General features: G+C 38.8%; 1 pseudogene; it reads left to right on the top strand.

Moving 5' to 3' along the window:
• Rpl29-ps5 (ribosomal protein L29, pseudogene 5) lies at window positions 4,946-5,581 on the top strand (annotated as a pseudogene).

The following is a 23,540-nucleotide window of genomic DNA, read 5'->3' as shown; positions in this document are numbered from 1 at the left end:
TTAATTAGGATGCTTTCCCTGTGCCCTCTAATGAGTCTGGCTAAGGGTTTATCTATCTTGTTGATTTTCTCAAAGAACCAGCTCCTCGATTTGGTTGATTCTTTGAATAGTTCTTCTTGTTTCCACTTGGTTGATTTTGCCCCGAGTTTGATTATTTCCTGCTGTCTACTTCTCTTGGGAGACTTTGCTTGCTTTTGTTCTAGAGCTTTTAGATGTGTTATCAAGCTGCTAGTGTGTGCTCTCTCTAGTTTCTTTTTGGAGGCACTCAGAGCTATGAGTTTCCCTCTTAGAAATGCTTTCTTTGTGTCCCATAAGCTTGGGTATGTTGTGACTTCATTTTCATTAAACTCTAAAAAGTCCTTAATTTCTTTCTTTATTCCTTCCTTGACCAAGGTATCATTGAGAAGAGTGTTGTTCAGTTTCCACGTGAATGTTGGCTTTCTATTATTTATTTTGTTATTGAAGATCAGCCTTAGTCCATGGTGATCTTATAGGATGCATGGGACAATTTCAATATTTTTGTATCTGTTGAGGCTTGTTTAGTGACCAATTATATGGTCAATTTTGGAGAAGGTACCATGAGGTGCTGAGGTGCAGAGTTCTATCAGACCTTCAAAGAAAATCTAATCCCAGTGCTTCACAAACTATTCCACGAAATAGAAGCAGAAGGTACTCTACCCAACTCATTCTATGAAGCCATAATTACTCTGATACCTAAACCACAGAAAGACACAACAAAGATAGAGAACTTCAGACCAATTTCTTTTTTGAATATCGATGCAAAAATACTCAATAAAGTTCTTGCTAACCGAATCCAAGAACATATCAAAACAATCATCCATCCTGACCAAGTAGGATTCATTCTAGGGATGCAGGGATGGTTCAATATATGGAAATCCATCAACATAATCCAGTATGTAAATAAACTCAAAGACAAAACCCACATGATCATCTCATTAGATGTGGAGAAAGCATTTGACAAAATCCAACACCCATTCATGATAAAAGTCTTGGAAAGATCAGGAACTCAAGGCCCATACCTAAATATGATAAAAAAAAAAAAAAGAAAAAACTACAGCAAACTAGTAGCCAACATCAAATTAAATGGTGAGAAGTTGGAAGGAATCCCACAAAAATCAGAGACTAGACAAGGCTGCCCACTTTCTCCCTACCTATTCAACATTGTACTTGAGGTCCTAGCCAGAGCAATTCAACAACAAAAGGAGATGAAGGGGATACAAATTGGAAAGGAAGAAGTCAGAATATCACTTTTTGCAGATGATATGATAGTATATATAAGTGACCCTAAAAATTCCACCAGAGAACTCCTAAACCTGATAAACAGCTTCAGTGAAGTACCTGGATATAAAATTAACTCAAACAAGTCAATGGCCTTTCTCTACACAAAGGATAAACAGGCTGAGAAAGAAATTAGGGAAACACCACCCTTCTCAATAGTCACAAATAATATAAAATATCTTGGCGTAACTCGAACTAAGGAAGTGAAAGATCTGTAAGATAAGAACTTCAAGTTTCTGAAGAAAGAAATTAAAGAAGATCTCAGAAGATGGAAAGATCTCCTATGCTCATGGATTGGCAGGATCAACATTGTAAAAATGGCCATCTTGCCAAAAGCAATCTACAGATTCAATGCAATCCCCATCAAAATCCCAACTCAATTCTTCAACTAATTAGAAAGGGCAATCTGCAAATTCATCTGGAATAACAAAAAACCTAGGATAGCAAAAACTCTTCTCAAGGATAAAAGAACCTCTGATGGAATTACCATGCCTGACATAAAGCTTTACTATAGAGCAATTGTGATAAAAACTGCATGGTACTGGTATAATGACAGACAAGTAGACCAATGGAATAGAATTGAAGACCCAGAAATGAACCAACACACCTATGGTCACTTGATCTTCGACAAGGGAGCTAAAACCATCAAGTGGAAGAAAGACAGCATTTTCAACAAATGGTGCTGGCACAACTGGTTGTTAACATGTAGAATGTGAATCGATCCATTCCTATCTCCTTGTACTAAAGTCAAATCTGAGTGGATCAAGGAACTTCACATAAAACCAGAGACACTGAAACTTATAGAGGAGAAAGTGGGGAAAAGCCTCGAAGATATGGGCACAGGGGAACAATTCCTGAATAGAACAGCAATGGCTTGTGCTGTAAGATCGAGAATTGACAAATGGGACCTCATGAAACTGCAAAGCTTCTGTAAGGCAAAAGACACAGTCAATAAGACAAAAAGGCCACCAACAGATTGGGAAAGGATCTTTACCTATCCTAAATCAGATAGGGGACTAATATCCAATATATATAAAGAACTCAAGAAGGTGGACTCCAGAAAATCAAATAACCCCATTAAAAAATGGGACTCAGAGCTAAACAAAGAATTCTCACCTGAGGAATACTGAATGGTTGCGAAGCACCTGAAAAAATGTTCAACATCCTTAATCATCAGAGAAAGGCAAATCAAAACAACCCTGAGATTCCATCTCACACCAATCAGAATGGCTAAGATCAAATATTCAGGTGGCAGCAGATGCTGGTGAGGATGTGGAGAAAGAGGAACACTCCTCCATTGTTGGTGGGATTGCAAACTTGTACAACCACTCTGGAAATCAGTCTGGTGGTTCCTCAGAAAATTGGACGTAGTACTACCGGAGGATCCAGCAATACCTCTCCTGGGCATATATCCAGAAGATGTCCCAATGGGTAAGAAGGACACATGTTCCACTATGTTCACAGCAGCCTTATTTATAATAGCCAGAAGCTGGAAAGAACCCAGATGCCCCTCAACAGAGGAATGGATACAAAAAATGTGGTACATTTACACAATGGAGTACTACTCAGCTATTAAAAAGAATGAATTTATGAAATTCCTAGGCAAATGGACGGACCTGGAGGGCATCATCCTGAGTGAGGTAACCCAATCACAAAAGAACTCAAATGATATGTACTCACTGATAAGTGGATATTAACCCAGAAACTTAGTATACCCGAGATATAAGATACAATTTGCAAAACACATGAAACTGAAGAAGAACGAAGACCAAAGTGTGGACACTTTGCCCCTTCTTATAATTGGAAACAATCACCCATGGAAGGAGTTACAGAGACAAAGTTTGGAGCTGAGACAATAGGATGGACCATCTAGAGACTGCCATATCCAGGGATCCATCCCATAATTAGCCTCTAAACGATGATACCATTGCATACACTAGCAAGCGTTTGCTGCAAGGACCCTGATATAGCTGTCTCTTGTGAGACTAGGTCGGGGCCTAGCAAACATGTAAGTGGATGCTCACAGTCAGCTATTAGGTGGATCACAGGTCCTCCAATGGAGGAGCTAGAGAAAGTACCCAAGGAGCTAAAGAGATCTGCAACCCTGTAGGTGCAACAACATTATGTACTTACCTGTACCCTGGAGCTCTTGACTCTAGCTGCATATGTATCAAAAGATGGCCTAGGCGGCCATCACTGGAAAGAGAGGCCCATTGGACACGCGAACTTTATATGCCCTAGTACAGGGGAATGCCAGGGCCAAAAAATGGGAATGGGTGGGTAGGGAAGTGGGGAGAGCGTATGGGGGACTTTTGGGATAGCATTCTAAATTTAATTGAGGAAAATACATAATAACAAAAAATATTTTTAAAAAATGACAGATAAGAAAAAAAAAGAACAACATTATGAGTGGGTGGGTAGGGGAGTGGGTGGGAGGGTATAGGGGACTTTTGGGATAGCATTGGAAATGTAAATGAGGAAAATACCTAATAAAAATATTTTTTTAAAAAGAGAGATTAGCAGAGGCTATTGGTAAAGCCCAGTTGCAACAGAAGACACCAGCAAATTGGGAGATGCCAGTACCATGGAACGACCACAAAGAACAGCATCAGCACTGGTTGTGGAGTCAACCAGACCCTGGAGCTACCGAGCACCATACTATAAGTGTGAATCAAGCCTTTTGGAGAACCCCAGAAGATCATGTTGGATCCCTGACATTGGAACAACAATCTGTGAAGTTGAAGTTGTCTTGAAGACCCCAAGATCTTAGAGATGCCAAAGCTGTGAGATACCTGCCATGAAAAGCTACTAAAAAGGAGTGGAACCAGCCCAGGCGAAAGAATTGTGTTGCAGTCATCAAAGCTAAAAGGAGTTAGACATAGAGATGCAGAGTTTGCCCAGCTGGTTTTGATATTGCTTTGGTCCATTATTTCCTTCCTATGAAGTTTTAGAATGGTACTGTATATCCTGTGATGTTGGAGTATGTGATCTGCTTTTTTATTTTGATTTTATAGTGGACTATAGTTAAGTGATAGGATGAATCTAAGAAGAGACATTGAACTTTGGGCTTTTAATATTGTTGAGACTGCTATAGACTACAAAGGCTTTTGAAGTTGGGCTAAATATAGTTTTTAATTATGCTATGGTTAGGTATGGCCCCCATAGTCTCATATGTTTGACCAATCCTATGGTGGCCAGTGAGTGCAATGTGGTAGTTTGAATATGCTTGGCTCAGGGAGTGTCACCATTAGGAGATATGACCTTATTGAAGTAGGTGTGGCCTTGAAGACATTTTGGGGATGGGTTTTCAGACCGTACTCCTAGTCGCCTGGAAGCAGTCTCTCCTGGTTGCCTTCAGATGTGAATGGAAAACTCTCAACTTCTCCAGTCGTCTGTCTGCATACTGCCGTGCTTCCAAATATGAGAATCGACTAAACTTCTTCCTCTGTAAGCCAGCCACAATTAAATGTTTGCCTTTATAAGCATTGCCTTGGTCATGGCATCTCTTTACAGCAATGGAAACTCATAAGACACCATCTAACACAAGAGAAGATTATACCTTTATGTATACATATACATATGCACACACTTATTACATAGACATACATATGATCAAAGATTACACTTTTAAAATCTGTCATGTTGTTTTCTCTTCCGGTGCCAGGCACTGCGGGAGCCACGGGTTACCGTGCAGACACGAAACACACCACACACAACCAGTCCTGCAAATGGCACAGAAATGGCATCAAGAAACCCCGGTCGCAAAGATACGAATCTCTTAAGGGTGTTGACCCCAAGTTCCTGAGAAACATGCGCTTTGCCGAGAAGCACAAGAAAGCCCTGAAGAAGATGCAGGCCAACAATGCAAAGGCAGTGAGTGCGCGTGCAGAAGCCATCAAGGCCCTGGTGAAGCCTCAGGCCATCAAGCCCAAGATGCCAAAAGGCCCCAAACTCAAGTGGCTGGCTTTCATCGCTCGCCCTAAGCTTGGGAAGCGGATTCGAAGCTACATGGCCAAGGGTCAGAGATTCTGCCAACTGAAGCCTAAGGTCCAAACCAAGGCAGGGGCCAAAGCTCCAGCTAAGGCCCAGGCTTCAGCTCCAGCCCAGGCTCCCAAAGGTGCTCAGGCCCCCAAAGGTGCCCAGGCCCCTGTGAAGGCCCCATAGAAAAGGCTCCTACCAGTGTGAAGACAGATGGACTGCTCTGACACACCTCCCCACACACTATTTGCAGATGACCAGTGTCCTATGCTGTTCTTACAAATAAACTCAGGCAAGATCTGTTTTTTAAAAAAAAATCTGTCATGTTAAATTTAAAGCTAATCTATTAAATAAGTCAGTAATGTACTATTATATGTGTGTGTGTGTGTGTTTGTGTGTGTGTTTGTGTGTGTATTTACTCTAGAATCAATGAGTTTCTTCTAGCCATAGTATAATCTAAAACTTTGTCTTTACAAAACACAAGGAAGGAAAAGAGAGGTCAGAAAATTCTCGTTATATCTGTACCAAACAGGGTTTAACAACCAAGTAATCAAAAACTAAGATTAAAAATCAAATAAATTTCAAAGAAAACATGTGAGGACTGAAAACAGAGCAAATATAAGAAACAAATTTCAAAGTGTACATTTACAGAAAATTGCTATTTCATTGGCTAAGAACAATAGCAGCATATTATCAACTTGGCTGAGCCTAAACCCTGAGCCCACCTCAGTGCACAGTGTAAGCAAGAGCAATGATTTTGCCCCAGATATGATCATTTCCACTGAAGGCACAGGTCATGAGCTCCATATGCATCTATGTTCACTGAGAACCTGTACCAGTCTAGAAGAAAGAAAGGACAGGAAACAAATGAAGAGAAAGAAAGGGAAGAAGGTTAAAGGCTGTGAGGAAGAGGGAAAGAGAAGAAGAAAAGGCAGGGAAAGAAGGCAGAGTGAAAACAAAATCAGAATTTCGATTTAGAATTATTATGCTTTAAAATTGTGTAGTTTTGACCAGTTATTATAATTATTATAGTACATAAGGAAAAATTAGGGAAAGCAGGGATATTGTATAGGGAAAAGGGCACTTACTATGACTGACCATAAAAAGGCCAGGATGCAGGAGTTGTTGAAATGAACATTTAAATGCAGTTCTCTGAAATCTCCTCATTGATTTAAAGACAAAAGTGACAGCCTTCTTGGGAGAGTGTGGTCAGAGGAAGGTTGCCCATGATCCAGTGGACAGTGCATATAAGGGTATGATAACCTGGATTTACTGGGTTCATTTAAAGAAAGACCTGAAGTTCAGAGCACGATGTGTTGAGTGGGGAGCTTGGGGAGTAAAATGGAGATGGATATGGTCATATTTCATTATACACATGCATGAAATTCATACCCAATAAATAAATAAGTATATAGTAAAATGAAATAATTCACTGGAAAAAAGTGACAGCCTCCATCCAACCAACAGGGGTTCTAATTAGAGAAAGAGAATAACACAAAAAAGAATAAATCCAGAAGATATGAACCCCCAACAGCAAAATTGTGGTCACAAGAAAAGAAACTCAGTGATTCTGAAGCTAGGAAAATAGAAATTATAACATCTGAAGAGCAGAATGAAAATAGATTAAAGAAATGTAAACAGAGACTCACACGCTTGGCAGAAAACACACACAGATGCTGAACAAGTCTGGAACGGGCTGCTCCAAAGAGCTGCTATGTCACATTGACCGATTTGAGCTGAAAATAGACACAGGATTGATCCAGTAACCTCCCCTTCTATCTAAAGCAGATCATCAGATTCCCAGTGGGACAGGTGACACCCTTCTCACAAGCAGACCAGTAATTGACTTAGTGGTAGGTTGAAGGTACTATCTTAGAAGACAATGGTGCTTGCGAGTCAACCCCATTTTACACACTCAGATTTACATTCACTGCTCATAGCTCCTTAGCTAGCAAGAGTGTCTAGATTCCTTTCCTAGGACCTTGTCAACAAATTGCTAGGGAAGGGTGTGATGACTACTGTCAGTTGTCAACATGACCTATATCTGGAATGAACTACAATCCAGAGATGGAGGGCACACTTGTGAGCCAGATCTTGAGGCTAGAAGACACAAGCTTTTGATCTAGATCTTGAGGTGCGATGACACATGCTCTTAATCCAAATCAAAGCACACCTTTAATCTAGATCTTGAGGCACACTTTTAATCTGGACCATACTTTCCACTGGAGGCCTATAGAAGGACAATAGAAGAACAAAGGGTTCGTTTCTTCCTCACCTGCTTGCACTTACTTGCCAGAAGCACATCTATTGGGGTCTGCTTCTTCAGGATTCCAGTTTATGCAGAAATCCAGATGAAACACTCAGCTTTGTGGGACTGAACAACTACTAGATTCTTGGACTTTCCATTCACAGCTGGCCATTGTTGGGTTAGTTGGACTGTAGTCTGCAAGTCATGCCAATAAATTTATACACACAGACACACACACACACACAGACACACACACACACACACACACAGACACACACACATACACACACACACACACACACACACTCCATAAGTTCTATGACTCTAAAGTACCTTGCCTAATATAAATAGGTTGTTTCTAACGATGTATCTGTCCCCTCACAAGTCTGAATACCAGTGTCTGTAACAGTAGAGATAGTTCCTTGGGACTTTGCTGAGGGAAATTCCCTTCAGTTCTCATCTCAGCTTCAAGTGGCACATGTATGGATCCATACTCTGAAGTGATCTCTTTCTCAGCCTTTACTACTTCTGATGACCGTTCATTCACGTTTAACCTTATTCGACTGGTAGACCGTTATGTTAGTATAATGACATACAGTCTAGTTGTTTGGTGACTTTTCATTGAATACTTAGTCATAGAAACAAGTAAATGAGCCAAGTTATTCTTGAGAAGAATATTTCTCATCAAAACAAAGATAAATCGTTTCTTGTATAAATAAATAATGATGTCAAATTATTGTCTCATGGAAGAGAGAGAGAGAGAGAGAGAACAGGGCATTAATTCATTAAACTAATGATGTTCTACTTGGGTGGAGTTCTTGTTCCAAGTAATTAGGTTCAAACTCAAATTCTGAGCACATGAATGTACTGGTGTCATGCTGTGTTATCTGTTGAAAGCAACTGTGCAAAGGCCAAAAAGAGCTTCTGTGAACCCCGATGGGACTCAAGCACTCTCCTGCTTCCAGATTGTGAAGTGATTGCTTTGAGTTTCTGCTATTTCCCACAGTCATTACATTCTTTGTCACCAAATGGATTTATGTGGAGCCACACTCTGCACACATTACAATGTTTGTCAAGATAATGAAAGGTTGAAAATCTGAATTTCCAATACAGATGGTGAGTTATGAAAGCTCATCTTACAATATTTCCTCATAGCATTCGTTTACCTAATAGGTTTTCTCATCCCTCTACTCAGAGACCACATTGTTGCTAAGGAGAAGTCTGAAGGGTCAGCAGCATAAAGATTAGAATATTGAAAAGGTCAGCATGACAAAGCCAGTTCTTTAATTCGTACCACATATTAGACATTAAAATTCTAGCTCCTCATTCTTATGACAAATGAGAATAAAAAATAGCATAAAATTAATCAGCAAATGGTGGCAAATGGTTATTAATCTCTTTGGAACTCATTACAGTAACATTAATCATGAAAAAAAACTCTTTGAATGTGTAAGTAGCTTGTATATGGAGTTCCATAGGAATTCTGTGGTAATTTAGTATTTATTAATGTCCATTTACAAAGAAGTGTTATTCTATTAAATCACTTTTCTGTGCCAAGATCTCAAATATGCAAATGGAATAAAGTTGATTCCTTCTATAGACATGTACATTTTAATTACAAGGCCAACATACATGCTTAATTAAAACAAAACTCATAACCAGACTTGGACTCAGAAGGTGATGCTCACTATCCGTCTTGTTCTCCATTTCATCTATTGATTCTCTGCCTCAGCTGTGGAGGACCCTGCTTGTCGGGGCCTCTTCTTCAGCACCAACTTCCATCACTGGAGACCCCACCTCTTGGTACTGACCCAGGGCCCCCTATTCCTTTTGTCCCCATTTCTCTCCAAATGTATTCTTTGTCTTCGATCTACTGGTGTGGTCCTGATCCCCACAGGTTGTTTGGGGTGTTTGTTTGTTTGTTTCCTCATCCATTCTCAGCTTCCCCCTCCCCCACAGCCCACCTCTATTTTTTTCTGTCACCTATTGACCTGGTGAGAGCACTCTGTACCAGGCACTTCACACCCTTTACACTTGCCTAGAATCCAGAGAAGGGCAGCAGCAACCAGTGCACCAAAGAAAGATGTCATCACTTAGAAACACCTTAATCATTATAATTTCAAATGTCTAGACCTCAGCACAAAAACCAGAAACATTAATAGCCAATATCCACCCAGCAGAACCCACTAACCCCACCAGAGCAGGCACTGGGAAATTCAATATGGCTGACTCACAAAACAAGGACTGCAAGATAGCAATTATGAATATTCTCAAGGACCTTAAAAATACATAAATAAATCCCTTAAGGAATTCTGTGAAAATGCAAAGGAACAATTGAATGAAATAGTGAAAGCAATTCAGGACAGGAAAGTAGAATTTTTAAAAGAGGCACAGTAAAATAATCCAAACATGAATATACTAGGAAATTAAATTTTTAAGAACTATAAAGTACCTGCAGAAGTAAGACTGACTAACAGAGTACAAGATATAGAAGAATCTCAAGTCTTAAAGAAAAGGTAGAAGAAATGGATACCTCCATCAAAGAAAATGTTAACTCTAAAAACTTCTAGGCATAAAATATCCAGGACATCTGGGACAGTATGAAATCTACAAATAAAAGTGATAGGGGAAGGAGAAGAAACCCAGGCCAAAGGTACAGAAAATATTTTTCACAAAACCATGAGAGAAAAGTTCCTAAGTCTAAAGAAGGAGGTGCCTGTGAAGTTTGTACAAGAGGCATACAGAAGACCAAATAGACAGGACCAGGAAAGGAAGCCCCGGCAACACACAACAATGAATACACTCAATGAACAGAACCAGGAAAGAAAATTAAAAGCTGTGGAAGAAAAACACCAAGTGACATATAAAGGCAGATCACTAGAATCACACTTGACATGTCAGTGGAGAATCTGAAAGACACAAGAGCCAGGACAGATCTGACAAATTCTGAGAGCTGTCAGATGCCAGCCCAACCTACCATACCAAGCAAAACTATAAACTATCACCGAAAAAGAAAGAATCATGTTTCACAATAAAACCAAATTTAAGCAAAATTTGTCTACCAATCCAGCTCTATGGAAAGCACTAGAAGGAAAACTTCAGTCTTAAAAGGCTAATCACACTCCATAAGCCACACAAAAATAAATAATCTCACAACAGTAGTCAGTAGAGGGACAAAGGAAAACACAACATAACAACAAAAGAATAGGAATCAATAAACACTGATAACTCTCAGTATTACTAGTCTCAATTTCCCAATTAAAAAACACACAGTAACAGACTGGATTGAAAATCAGAATCCACTTGAAGTAAATACTAACTCAGTGACCTACAATTGGAAATGTACAGAGAGTGAGAAATATTGCAGTACACACTCCTAACCAGTATGTTTTTATTAAGCCTTCCTCTCAGGACTCGGGAATCTATGCAGAAGAGGAGATGGAAGGATATGAAGTGCTAGAGGTGAGAAATGACTCCAAGGAAACAGTGTCCTCCAGATACAACAGGACTGAGGCTCATACAAACTCAGAGAGACTGGCAGCACATACAGGTCCTGCACTGGTTCAAGCGTGGGGGGAGGAGGAGAAGTGGACATGGTTCCTATCTGTAACCAAGAAGTTATTACAATTGGTACCCACTTGCAGAGAAAAAAATTAGTTTTTTCCAATAAAGTCTCACTGGATTAGACAACTAACACAATGCAAAATCTGTGGTATTTTTGTAGTCTTGTTTCATATATATTTGTGTTTTCTTTGCCTTGTTGGTCTTCTGTTTGGATATTTGTTTACTGGTTTGGTGGTGTTCTCTCTCTCTCTCTCTCTCTCTCTCTCTCTCTCTCTCTCTCTCTCTCTTTCTCTCCCCTGTCTCTCTGTCTCTTTCTGTTTCTCCCTCTATCTCTCTGTTTGTGTTGTTTGTATTTGTGTTGTTATCATCCCCTCAGCTCCTTCAATACTTCCCCCAATTCTTCCATAGTGGTCCCTACCTCAGTCCAATAGTTGGCTGTAAATATCTGCATCTATTTCAGCCAGCTGCTGGTATAACCTCAGAGGACAGCCATGCTAGGCTCCTGTTTGTAAGCACAACATGGCCTCAGTAATAGTGTCAGGGTTTGGTGCCCACCCATGGGATGGATCCCAAGTTGGGCTGGTCACTGTTGGGCCTTTCTTCTGTCTCTGCTCCATTTTGGTCCCTGAATTTCTTTTAGACAGGAACAATTCTGGGTCAAAAAATTTAAAGGTGGGTTGGTGTCCCCATCCCTCCACTGGAGGCCTTGCCTAACTACTAGGATGGTCTCTTTAAGTTCCATCTCCCTACTGTTGGGCATTTTGGTTAATGTCACCCCCACTGAGTCCTGGGAACCTTTTACATCCCAGGTCTCTGGGACTTTCTAGACACTGGAGGCAGGGGGAAGGAGGGAGCTTGGTGGGAGAGGAGAGGGAAAGGGAAAAAGGGGGCAGAATTGGGTATGGGGGAGAGAGAAGAGAAGTTCAGAGGGCCAGGAAATATGCAGCTGACAGAGGTAGGGAGTAGTGGGTGTGGGAACCAATCATCATTTCTTAAAGGACTAAAATTATAAGTAGTGGTTGCTTGGGTTGGTCTTGTTAAGTTCATGATTCAAAAATGGGAAAAAAATGAAATTGATGCTTTAGATGTATGCGATTGCTCAATTGGTAAAGGCTTTGAGTGGAGTCTGACAACTGGGGTTCCAGCACTGGGACCCACATGATGCAAGAGACAACGCCTGCAGGTCATCCTCTGCTTTCCAAATACCTGCCAAAGCATGGAAACACACGCACACAAATTTAATAATTTTATATTTGCATAAAAGTACTAAGGAAGTTTAAGATTTTTTCAATTATGTCATTGCATTAGGTAAGATTTTTGCTGTTGTTGCTTTGTTCTTTTGTTTGTTTGTTGCAGCTTCAAGTTACATTTTCAAACTCAGTGGTATAAAGACCTGATCTTAAAAGTGAGTAGCTAGATTTTCTTCCGTGCCTCACTGCTAACTTTATACATAATTTCTCCCCTTGTTATATCTGATTGAAGTGGATGGATAATATTCACCTTGGTTCCTAAAACACTTATGTAAATGGGAGAGTATTAGAACCCACAAATAATATCTAACATGGAAGACAAATACTGGAGATCACCAACTTCTTAATAATTATGGTGTTATCCTCACCATAATCCAAGCATCGCCAGAGACTACTAAACATTTACTGTACTCTATCTAAACTCTGAAGCATGAAATAAGCTCGAGGCCCTCTCAATAATATGGACATAGTACTGTTACTATCTCCATCTTACACAGATGAGGAGAGGCACGAGGCATGCAGCCAGCAGCTGCCTGTGATCTGAAATATGCCAGTCTGGCAGAAGGATCTATCCTCCAAGGAGTTTCACTTAGCCACCTCCTGCCTTGCCAAATGAGCTGCTTCTAAGCATTTTCAGTGAAATGTTGGGTCAAAACAGCAGGCTTAGGACCTAGAAACTTAAAAAGTAATTTTCCTATGGATTCATATGGAGAGCAAACATATCCTTCTAGCCTACATATTTTCTGGCAATGCATGTTTACAGCCAGTGCCAAGAAGAGCTGAAGCCATCAGAGCCAATGAGTTCGTTAGCTTAAGTTCTACTCTGCCCCTTGGTGGCTTCTTGGGACATTGTGGAGAAAAACTGTGACTGAGGTCCTGCAGTCTCAGGCCAAAGGGCGGTATAAGCGTCAGGACAACCTCCACTGCTCTGTACCTGGTCAGGACAAATTCACTCAGGGTGACTGCCAAAGTCAGCTGCAGATCACACTGTTGTTGGAGAAATGAGTTTCCAGAGGCGATCACAAAATACAAAGCTGTCCTGCACTTCTACCTAATGCAAGATGTTGACTGGCTGTGGATGAAGGGGCAGGGTTCCTAGTGCAGGGGCAATGCTTGGTGCGACAAACACTGAACAGACCTGAATTCCTTTCCTCCTGCATGTGGGAGCTTATGTGAATACATAGAATCCTGTAGCCTTTAGCACTTGCATTATGTGTTCTCAGTCTGCAGATTAGAACTCCACCATTATCTTAAAGAGGCCACATGAAAGAGTTCGATTAGATCCAAATCGTCTCACATTATAGCAGGAAATGCCAGCATTAGTTTATGAAGGAAGAAGAAGAGCTGTTATGTACTTATATGTAATTTCAAATATTACAGAATGGAAGGTAATTGCAAAAAAAATGGATTTCAAGTTTTTGGTTAAACCTTTTGTGGATTGGAATTTTTTTTTTATTGACAGAGACAACTGAGAACTTAAAGATACTCAAAACTCTTGATCATAAATTTTATGTAGTCATTTTTTTTCATTAACCCTTGTAGTAAAGAGGTGGACTGCATTTTCAATAAAATAGATTTTAAAAATTCACAGATAATTTGCTAAGCATTTTTATATTTATTACTTTCTTCTGTGTTTGTATTTGCTGTGTTTGTAGTTGCTTATCATGAAAAAGTAATGACTATTTTTATCAAGCCACAGAGAAAATTACCTAAATCCCTTTGACACAGTCTAGAATGTCATACAGATATTCTTATATGAAGGTCAAGATATCTTCTTCCAGAGGAGACCTGAAAATGAAAATGCACTATACTGCAAGGTTAAATGAACAGTTAAATGCAAAGCATTTCACTGTTACAGCTATTTAAAAGTAACCGTGCCTATGCCAAAGACTTTGTTTTGCTTTCTGCATAGTGCATGCATTTTACATTTTGTGGAAATTCCATAAATATTTGATGCATATATCTGTCAATCTATAAAAACCAACAAATCATAGAGAGATTCTCCAGAGAATAATGACATTTCTTTGACTACAATATCACAATGCATATGATAGGCATTCTGTCAGTCTAAAGTTGAAGAGACAGTTGCTCAGCAGATGTCCTTGTAGGAGCTCCTTTGTGCAAGACTGGAGATGCCTCTGAGAAAGTTTGTAGGTCAACCTTCCATGACAGTTTCCACCAGAATATTCTGGGCAAGAATGTGGCTTCCTAACCTCCTAGGTTTGTGTGCCTTTTGTGAGTGTATTGTCCCAAGCAACTCTCATGCTGACAACTTTCATATTCCTTTCACAAGTTTATCAACGAATGGCTATATAGATAACATAATTAGATGTCAAAATGCCCATTGTTTGTGGGGTGATGAGAAGTAGGGTGGTCTTTGGTTTTGTTGTTTTTACTTTTTATAGTGACATTTCAAATGTTTTATAATGATCATATACTAAAATAAATCTTCACTGAGAAAGTAACACCCAAGTATGTTATTAGTGTATATCAGATGCTCCTAGCAAATTTGATTGCTGTTTCAAATCAAACACAAGAAAGGGCACAATGGACTTGAGCAGTATGCAAATTTTACAAAAAGGCAGAAGTCAGGAGTGATCCCTGACTATACAGATAAGTGGTCACTCCTGTGTGTTTATCTTCTGTTTATTTTTAATTTATTCCTCAAGAGAGAAATATACACGTATTTTCACTGTCTGAAAACTGAAATGTTGTTTTGTTTTGTTTTGTTTTGTTTTGTTTTGTTTTTTGTGGGCATGAAACTTCAACAAAGTTTACCTTAAAACTGAAAAATAAAACAATAAATAGTCTTTTAAATAAAACATTACCGAAGTGAAAGGTTTCATTTTTAATCTTTGACTTGTTGATTTTAACCATGATCGTAGGAAGAAGATGCAAGTGGAAACACTGACAAGATGGTACACTATCATACCATACCAGAGCAGCTGAACTATTGTGAAAATGAAAAGCTACCGGTTAGTGACAAGTCAAGGCTCAAGTTCTCAATTGTTAAAAAGTCACACCATTATTTAAGCTAAATCACACCTTGATTATGCAATATTCAATATTTTTAATTTCTAACTTGAAAATTTTATTTAAAAATTTATATAAATATATATTTTTAAGTAGTCTCCAATGAGACAGTAATACCCTCTGTGTTGATGGCTTTTTAAATATATAATAACCTGGCATATTTCATTATGGCTGCTTACAGGATCATGAGAATAGGGTTCTTTATGGGATATTTTTTTTAATGGCTGCAGAACTGAAGAAAACTTCTCTCCCTCCCCATCACCTGCTGTCTGTGCATAAATCATCAATGAGGAGTAAGACCAGTGAGCTCCTTCCCTCTCCATGACAACAGCATATTGGTAGGTCCAGTCTTGTGTATGGAGTCATAGCTGCTGAGTGGTCCTGGTTATGGCATGCCCCAATGTTGGTGTTCCACACCATGTTCCAGCTTCTAAGGCTTACATCCTTTTTGCTCTTTATTCTGTGATATTTCCTGAGTTTTATGGAGTGAGATAGATATGCTATTTATGTCTAAGCAGCCAATTGTCACTTCTCATTTCGTTAACCAGGTACCACTGACTAGCACAAACAGAAGCCTCCCTAATCAAAGCTGGCAGGTGCACTACTACATTGTGTGAAGATAATTATTTAAAAGGCAAATTTGATGGACATATCACATCCGCTGAGCAAATCTACAGCAGCAGCTTTCTCAATAGAGCATATAGCCTCTCCGGCAACAGGTCTTTGACTGGGTTTACAGTATGAGATATTAATTCCTTTCTTTGGTGTGGGCTTCAGATCCTGCCAGAAAACATTTGCTTTCCCACATAGCAATTGTCCCAGTGGGCAAATCTTTGACGGCTCATCAGTATTGTTGCATATGAGGTCAACACCTTAACAAATTGTTGATTACAATTCTCCCCCACTAGCTTCCATAGCACCTTCTGACACTGTGAGGGCTATCCAGTGGGACAAAGCTTCCAATCCAGTTCTTGATTGATTTCTCCATGTCCTGTGGCCCAGACATGAGGTGCCTTTAAAATCTTGAGATTAGCAACTGATTATGGAGGATTTTGGTCTAATAGAGGTAGTCTCTTTGTTTCTTTCCGTCACATAAAAACAAAAAAAAACTTTCAGAACCACATGTTAGAGTTAGGAAAGCCTTGGAACCAACCATCCCATACCTTGCTTGGCTAGTAGTAAAAGTCCATGTGGGTAGTCACACTTTAACATTGTAGTACAAGACACTTCTAAATTCTTAATCTCATGAGCATGCTGTCACTAAGTGCTTCCCCTTCTTCTATTTCTGGAAATCCTGGTACAAAGCAACCTTGAATTGGACTGGAATGCAAGTAGAACTGACTATACAAAAACTCCATTTCTCATAAGATCGTATGAATTGGCAAGGGCAGAGTGATTGGATTAAAGAGGTCTTTATATCAGGTCACAAAGCTCATTCTGATACCTTCATTGGTAAAACAGAAAATAAATGCCACTCCCCTCAAGTCTGTAGGGAATTCAAGTACTCCTAAATGACATGTTTCCCTTTGCTAAAGAGTGGAGCTCAGAAAACCAGAAGTAACTGCGGTGCTCCTAAGCCCTTTGCAACAATCTCTCACAGCAACCAACATCAGACACGGAGAATTACCCCATTCTTCCAACATCCATTTTTCCCTCTAATTGTACAATGTTGGGGGAGAGCAAGCAGTGGGCCAAGTTTTATCAATCATGAAATCAATCAGAAATATTGAGTACCTAGTTAACTTAAATTTTTAAGTTAAGAAAACTTCCAAAGGGGACTGGAGAGATGTCTCAGTGGTAAGAGCGATGACTGCTCTTCCAGAGGTCCTGAGTTCAATTCCCAGAAACCACATGGTGGCTCACAACCATCTGTAATGGGATCCGAGGTGCTCTTCTGGTGTGTCTGAAGTCGGTCACCGTGTATTCAAATATATAAAAATAAATAAATCTTAAAAAGAAAAAAAGAAAAGAAAGCTTCTAAAGAACTGGGACTTTGATTCTGAAAACACAGTAAAGATGTGGAGAATATTTTTCCTTGCCATGAAAAAAGAAGAAAATACACAGTTGCATTCCAGATCAAATTCATCAAGATAATTATTAAAAAAAGTCTCCTAGAATGAGATATTACACCTATTAATAATGTTTTAAGCTCTGAATTTCAAAAGAAACATATGAAGGTAGAACAGTAATGCTTATGAGCAATATTCATAACTTTAGTCCAATAGTTTTTGGTATTATATTAAGGAAATAATATTTTTTAAAATGGTCATTGCAACATTACCTAAATTATATTGTAATAAGTAATCTGTTAAAATTAATACATCCTAAAACATTTAAAAATAATCAGAACAAATTGTAAATATAAGAAAATGTGATTTTAAGTAATAGTTAGCTAAGATGATTCATACCTGATATTCATGATTCCTATATTATGTAATATATTATAGGTATGCATGTATCTGTGTATAATAAAACCAATGAAATAGCATACCACAGAGGGAAAAATGAAAACCACTGATCCAGAACATATCAGTTGAGTGATCAATTTTTTAGTACTCTCTCTGGTCTCAAGGTATCATTACAAATATTCAACATTTTCAAACAGAAGCTGAAGTAGATTCCACGGCAGAAACATATCTTATAAGGGCTGGGATGGCTCATGAAGATGGTTTCCAGTATCAGTTCACATTATTCAGACTCAGATCTTCTAAATTACCTCCCTCTAAAACATGGTATGATTGTAGATATATTCATATTTATTATATGCTACAAACACCTTTTCAATATACTTGGTGATTAGGGCAAGAATTTGAGAAATATTAAAATTAAGATAAAGTAGGTTAATTTTCCGTCCGGGTTAGTTCATCCTTTTGTTTTGATTCTTCCTTTTAGATTTATTTTATTAGTTTCAGTTCTAAGTGTGTCTGCATGTAAATTTAAACTTGTAAGTGCAGGTACCTGCAGAAGACAAAAAAACCCTGGAGCTTGTAGTTCCAGTGACCTAATGTGAGTCCCAGAAACTGAAACCAGCTCTTCTGCATGAATACTACATGCTATCTCCAGGAAAGAATTATAAGAGAAAAGTAGCTGTAGGATGTAACCCTATTCTTAACCTTCTCTGTCTTATGGAGAGTCCTCATCAGTAGTTTAAGACCTGACCCTTGCTAACCGATTCATAGCAAGTTTGCAGAGAAGGAACCTCTTATCTAGAGCATGCAAATCAGAAGAAGCGTCAGGTAAACTACTGTCTAAACCTAAAAGTGTTCAGTTGTCTCCTCATTTAGATTCCTGAAGAAGAGGACTCTGAGTTGGGAAAGCAAATGTCAGAATTCATTTAGGATGTGATCCCAAGAAACACTGGGAAAGAATGAGCCAGAAAAGAGAAGGACTCTGACATGGCTATGTTCTCAAGTTACTACTGTGCATCCAGCTACCTCTGAATTCTAGAGATCAAGAAAAACAAACATGGGCCTTAATCGAGTCCCATAAACTGGGGCTAGGAGCTGACCATGCATCTAAATGGGAATGAGAAGTCTGTGGGCAATTTCAGGTTTCTCCTTCAGTAATCCCTAGAAGACTTTAACAGCCAGATAAAAATACCCCAGTGCAGTTATAGGTATAGGGAAGAAGAGGAGAAAAAGGAATATAAGAAGTACACTGCCATGGGGATGTGAGCTGGGGATTTGCAGCGTCACCTACAGGGCCCATGCTTATCGACTTATTTATATATTACCTGTCTTCTTGAAAGGTAATTAGAAGATTGTGCTTTTCCATCTTCAGCAGAGAAGAGATTGAGCTGTGTGATTTGTTGTGGGTGTAAGAGCCTCCCATGAGTGAAAAATCTTAAATTATATTCATATTCTTGAGAGGTTAATATCATTGAGAATTTTAAGGTCCCTTATTACATTTCCAGCAAACAATGGCTAGGAAAAAAATCCCAGAAAAGTTGTTTTTCTAAGCAATCACAAAGTTCAGTCCTAGTTCTATTTGAGCGATGCAAAGTCAAGACTAATCAAGACAGAATGTGTGAAAGGATTCTGTCTGTTGCTTCGTTGTTTTGTTAGTTTGTGATGACAGTCACTATTTAAATGGTTGCTGCATTTTAAGGAAGAGCCCCTAGCCAGCTGATCTCTTGCAGCAGCTCTTGGCTGGCTCCCTAGTGGTCCAGAGAGGAGTTTTCTGTCTGGTTTGATCAATCCTGGGGAAGACGCAGCCTCTAAGTGTCAGAATGCCTCAGGCTAACAAACAGATTTCCTGTGGCCTCACTGAAAATATTTAAAAATAGGACACTTGTACTTGTTTCACAGTAACTTCCTGCACTTTCATATCAGACCAAGAAAGAAAAGGGAACAGCTAGACGGAAATACCATGTATGGCATACTTGATATGGAAGTTTCATAAGGACTAGGGGAAGTATTTGCTTGAGTTCTTAAATGTCTTTTTTTTGTAATTAAAGAAAATATTTCATAACTGGGGTAATTAATATATGTGGGACATCAGAATAGTATGTGAGTTTTTCTCCTCACAATACTCATGATCATGATTCTCAAGTCTGCTAAATATGATTCAGTTTTTACTAGTCACTGTGAGCTAGGGGAAGCATGTTTCTAAAGCCATTTTTTTAGTGGATATAGACTTGCATGAAGGAAGTTTGTTCCACTGTGACAGAATCTAAACTCAACATTTCAACTTTTGTTCTTTATCTTCTTCGGTTTAGACAGTGCCTGGAAATTAAACCCATGGTATATTACCTGCTAAGCAAAACACGACTTAAACCCTCTGCTTGAGCAGATACTTGCAGAAAAAATTAACATTTATATTATTTTTGAGAATTTTATAATGAACAGGTCAGCTCAGAGCATTTGGAAAATTCCACCAGATCCCAGAGCATAAAGACCCCTCCCTTCCTGGAAGAGAGAGGAGGTTGATGGAGCAAGTAGATACCCCTCCCTTCCTGGATTACATTCCTCTGGAAAACTGCAGGGGGGGGGGGAGCGGTCACCAGTAGCTACAGCTGTATTTACATCATGGTCATCCCACATTTTCACTCTCCAGCTCTTCCCATGTACACCACCCCCATTTTCTATCAAATTCACAAAATCTTCTTTAATTTTTGTTATCTAGATAGGTAAATAGAAAGAATGGTGGGTAGACTAGCAGCTCAGTTCACTTAGTGTTACATATATACATATATACACACACACACATATACATACATACACACACACAAACACACACACACACACACTCACTCTCACATTTAGGATTAGACAATCCACCAGGGGCCTCATGTCTATCATGTCTAAAAAAACTGATTCTCCCACTCTTAGCATCCATTAATTACCCATAGCTCTTCACCTAGTGGTGAGGTCTTGTGAGGTTCTCCATCCTTGTTGTATATCAATGGTATTATAATTATGCAGGTATTGTTTAAGAGACCATGTTGTTACAATTTTATAGGTGCAACTCTTTTTTGTAGCTAAAAGACATGATCTTTTAGCAGGCATGCAGTCCTCTGGCTCTTATAATCTTTCCAGTCTTTCTTTGCTATGTTCTCTGAGCTTAGGTATAGAGTAGTTGTGCTGCAGTTGGGGATGGGTACTCCATGGTCAGAGATTCTCTTTGTTTTGAACAGTTGAGTGTTTCTGTGATGTGTTTGTCTTTGACAGCCAAACAAACAAACAAACAAACAAGCCCTCCTTGGATGAGGTGTGAAATATACTTATCTGCCAACATGGGCTAAGTACTAAAATGTATTTGAGATTATTCTTGTTTAAGAAACAGCAGTGATAAGTTCTCTTCTAGGATTCATAACTTCACCAGCCACAGGTAGCCACAGTACTAGGCAGGCATTTATTCTTGCCTATCGAGAGGCCCTGAGGCCCAATTAGGTATCTGTTTGTTACACTTGAGATATCAAAGCAGATGTAGAGAAACAGCTGTATTTCTTAAAGATAATAGTGTTATTAAAGAGAAGCTGTATAAAGGCACCTGCCACATGGGTGTGGCAACCGGAGTTCAAAACTGCAAATCCCTGTATAATATAAATATAGAGATAGATAGATATACTCATTATATATTCATATGAGTATATATGTATATACAATATAAATGAGTACATATATTCTAAATATGAGTATATTCTGTTTATACATATACATGCAGAAACCTTGTAATCTGCACTGAATAAGAGAAGATGCATGGTGAGGGTAAAGCCCAGATATGTAAGCCTCTTGTAGATCCACGCTTTCTCACTTTAGGTAAGCACTCCAAAGAACTAAAAGTAGAACAAGTATTATACAAGGCATATTTTTACTGTTTTAATAAACCATTAAATTGATTGTCAAAGTTGTAATGCCATTTTATATGCTCACCAGGCGTAGGTCCGTATTCCTGGTGTCTCTCCACCCTCCTTGATAAAGCTCAAGGTTGTGAGTCTTTCTGTGGTGGTCAACAGAGAGGGAGTTCGTGGGCAGCTCAGGGTTTTAATTTGTACTTCTCTAATATGCAATAGCACTGTGAATCTGTACACATACATTTGCTGTTTGCATAACAACTTAGTCAAGATTCTTTGAAGCCCTTTTTTTCTTTAAATGGCTGTTTTATCTTCCTCTTGTTAAGTTCTAAGAACACCTTCTGCATTCCACATAGGAGTCTTTCGTAAATATGTGCATGTTTTCTTATGATGAAAGCAAGCTTTTGTCTTTTTTTTTTTTGTCTCTTTTACAGAAGATTTGTTTTTTAACCTTCCTTCTAGAAAATGTATCAATATTTTCCATTCATTGCTGGTACTATTATTTATTTGCTAGTTCAGAGTAATTGTTAAGGTCAAAGTCATTTTCCCTCCATTTTCTCTGTGATATTTTATAGATTTACCACTTATAATTAAGGAACAGGTATGGTGGATAGAGCATAGTGTTGGGGGCCGGGATTTTTTTTCTCTTGGCAAACAAAAGGAAAAAGAGAATTCCAGAAGATGTGTAATCATTGATAAGGGGATAACAATGAACACAGACACACAACAAAAATAGAACCCAAGCAAAGAATAGAAGGTATATTTTCCATCCCCGAATATGCTGTACAGATAAAGATGATGAGAGAGTACACATTGTCAAGGAGACACCATTCATGGTATTCATTGAATCAATCAACTTGAAAAAAAAATCAAAGAAACACCTTTTTATTTAAAAAGTTCCACAGTAAGGCAAGCAGGTATACCCCATGAGCCCAGCAGGTTGGAGACCAAGAGAATCAAAAGTTCAAGGCCAGCCGAGACTATATAGTGAGAACATGTCTCAAAGAAAATTAAATAAAACACTTCACTATTTTGAATAGAAAATATACAAAACACCCTGTTTAAACCAGTTTTGTCCAGATTTGTTTATACCTTACCCTTCTCTGAGCACTATTTGCATTGACTTGACATCTTCAGGTACTTCCTTGAACTACTGTCCACATTACCCAGTATTTAGTCCTGCCCCTATTTAAACATGCCTCTTCTTATTTGAATAAACATTTCTTACTTTTAATTGATGAAATAGCACACAATGTACCCTATAAGTTTACATACACACAGGATATATTTTTCTTTATAACTATTTTTCTTTTATTTGTGATCCTTCCAACATACATTATGGAGGTTATTAGAACTAAGCTATCTTCAGACTAACCTGTGTGGGGTTTGTTTGGAATCAGCATGCTATCACCCTTTTTATAGCTCTATATCAGGTTTATGTATGATTCAATCAATACCTTGGGGCACGCTGTTTGATGATTACAATAAAAAAAAGATCTATTCGGTTGTTCTTTGTGAAGGTATTCCCATTATGCCATGCCACTCAGTTACAAGAGTTTATGGAGCCATTTGCACCCAATGGACAATTTAAGCATACCGTTTTTATGACAACTAAACGCCAAGATGAATGAAAACATTTTTAAAATGTATTAGGATCCTTTCCTTGGTCTTTGATTGATATGAACCTGCGCAGTAAAGGGGCTTTCTTCTGTAGCCAGGCTGGTTACAAGTCACTGGAGAAATGGAGCTGAGATGAATGTTTCAAGAAGCTAATGGCTCAGTCTTGCTGCTTCATTACCAGCAGGGCTCACAAAGCCAGGAATAAAAAAAAGTGAAAGTGAGGTAATAGATTTTAATCAATATACAAATTCCT

Source organism: Mus musculus, chromosome 18 (genome assembly GCF_000001635.26).
Source record: "Mus musculus strain C57BL/6J chromosome 18, GRCm38.p6 C57BL/6J".
NCBI classification, from domain to species: Eukaryota; Metazoa; Chordata; class Mammalia; order Rodentia; family Muridae; genus Mus; species Mus musculus.
Note: the sequence above shows the minus strand (reverse complement) of the source record. Positions and strands in the feature narration are given on the sequence as shown.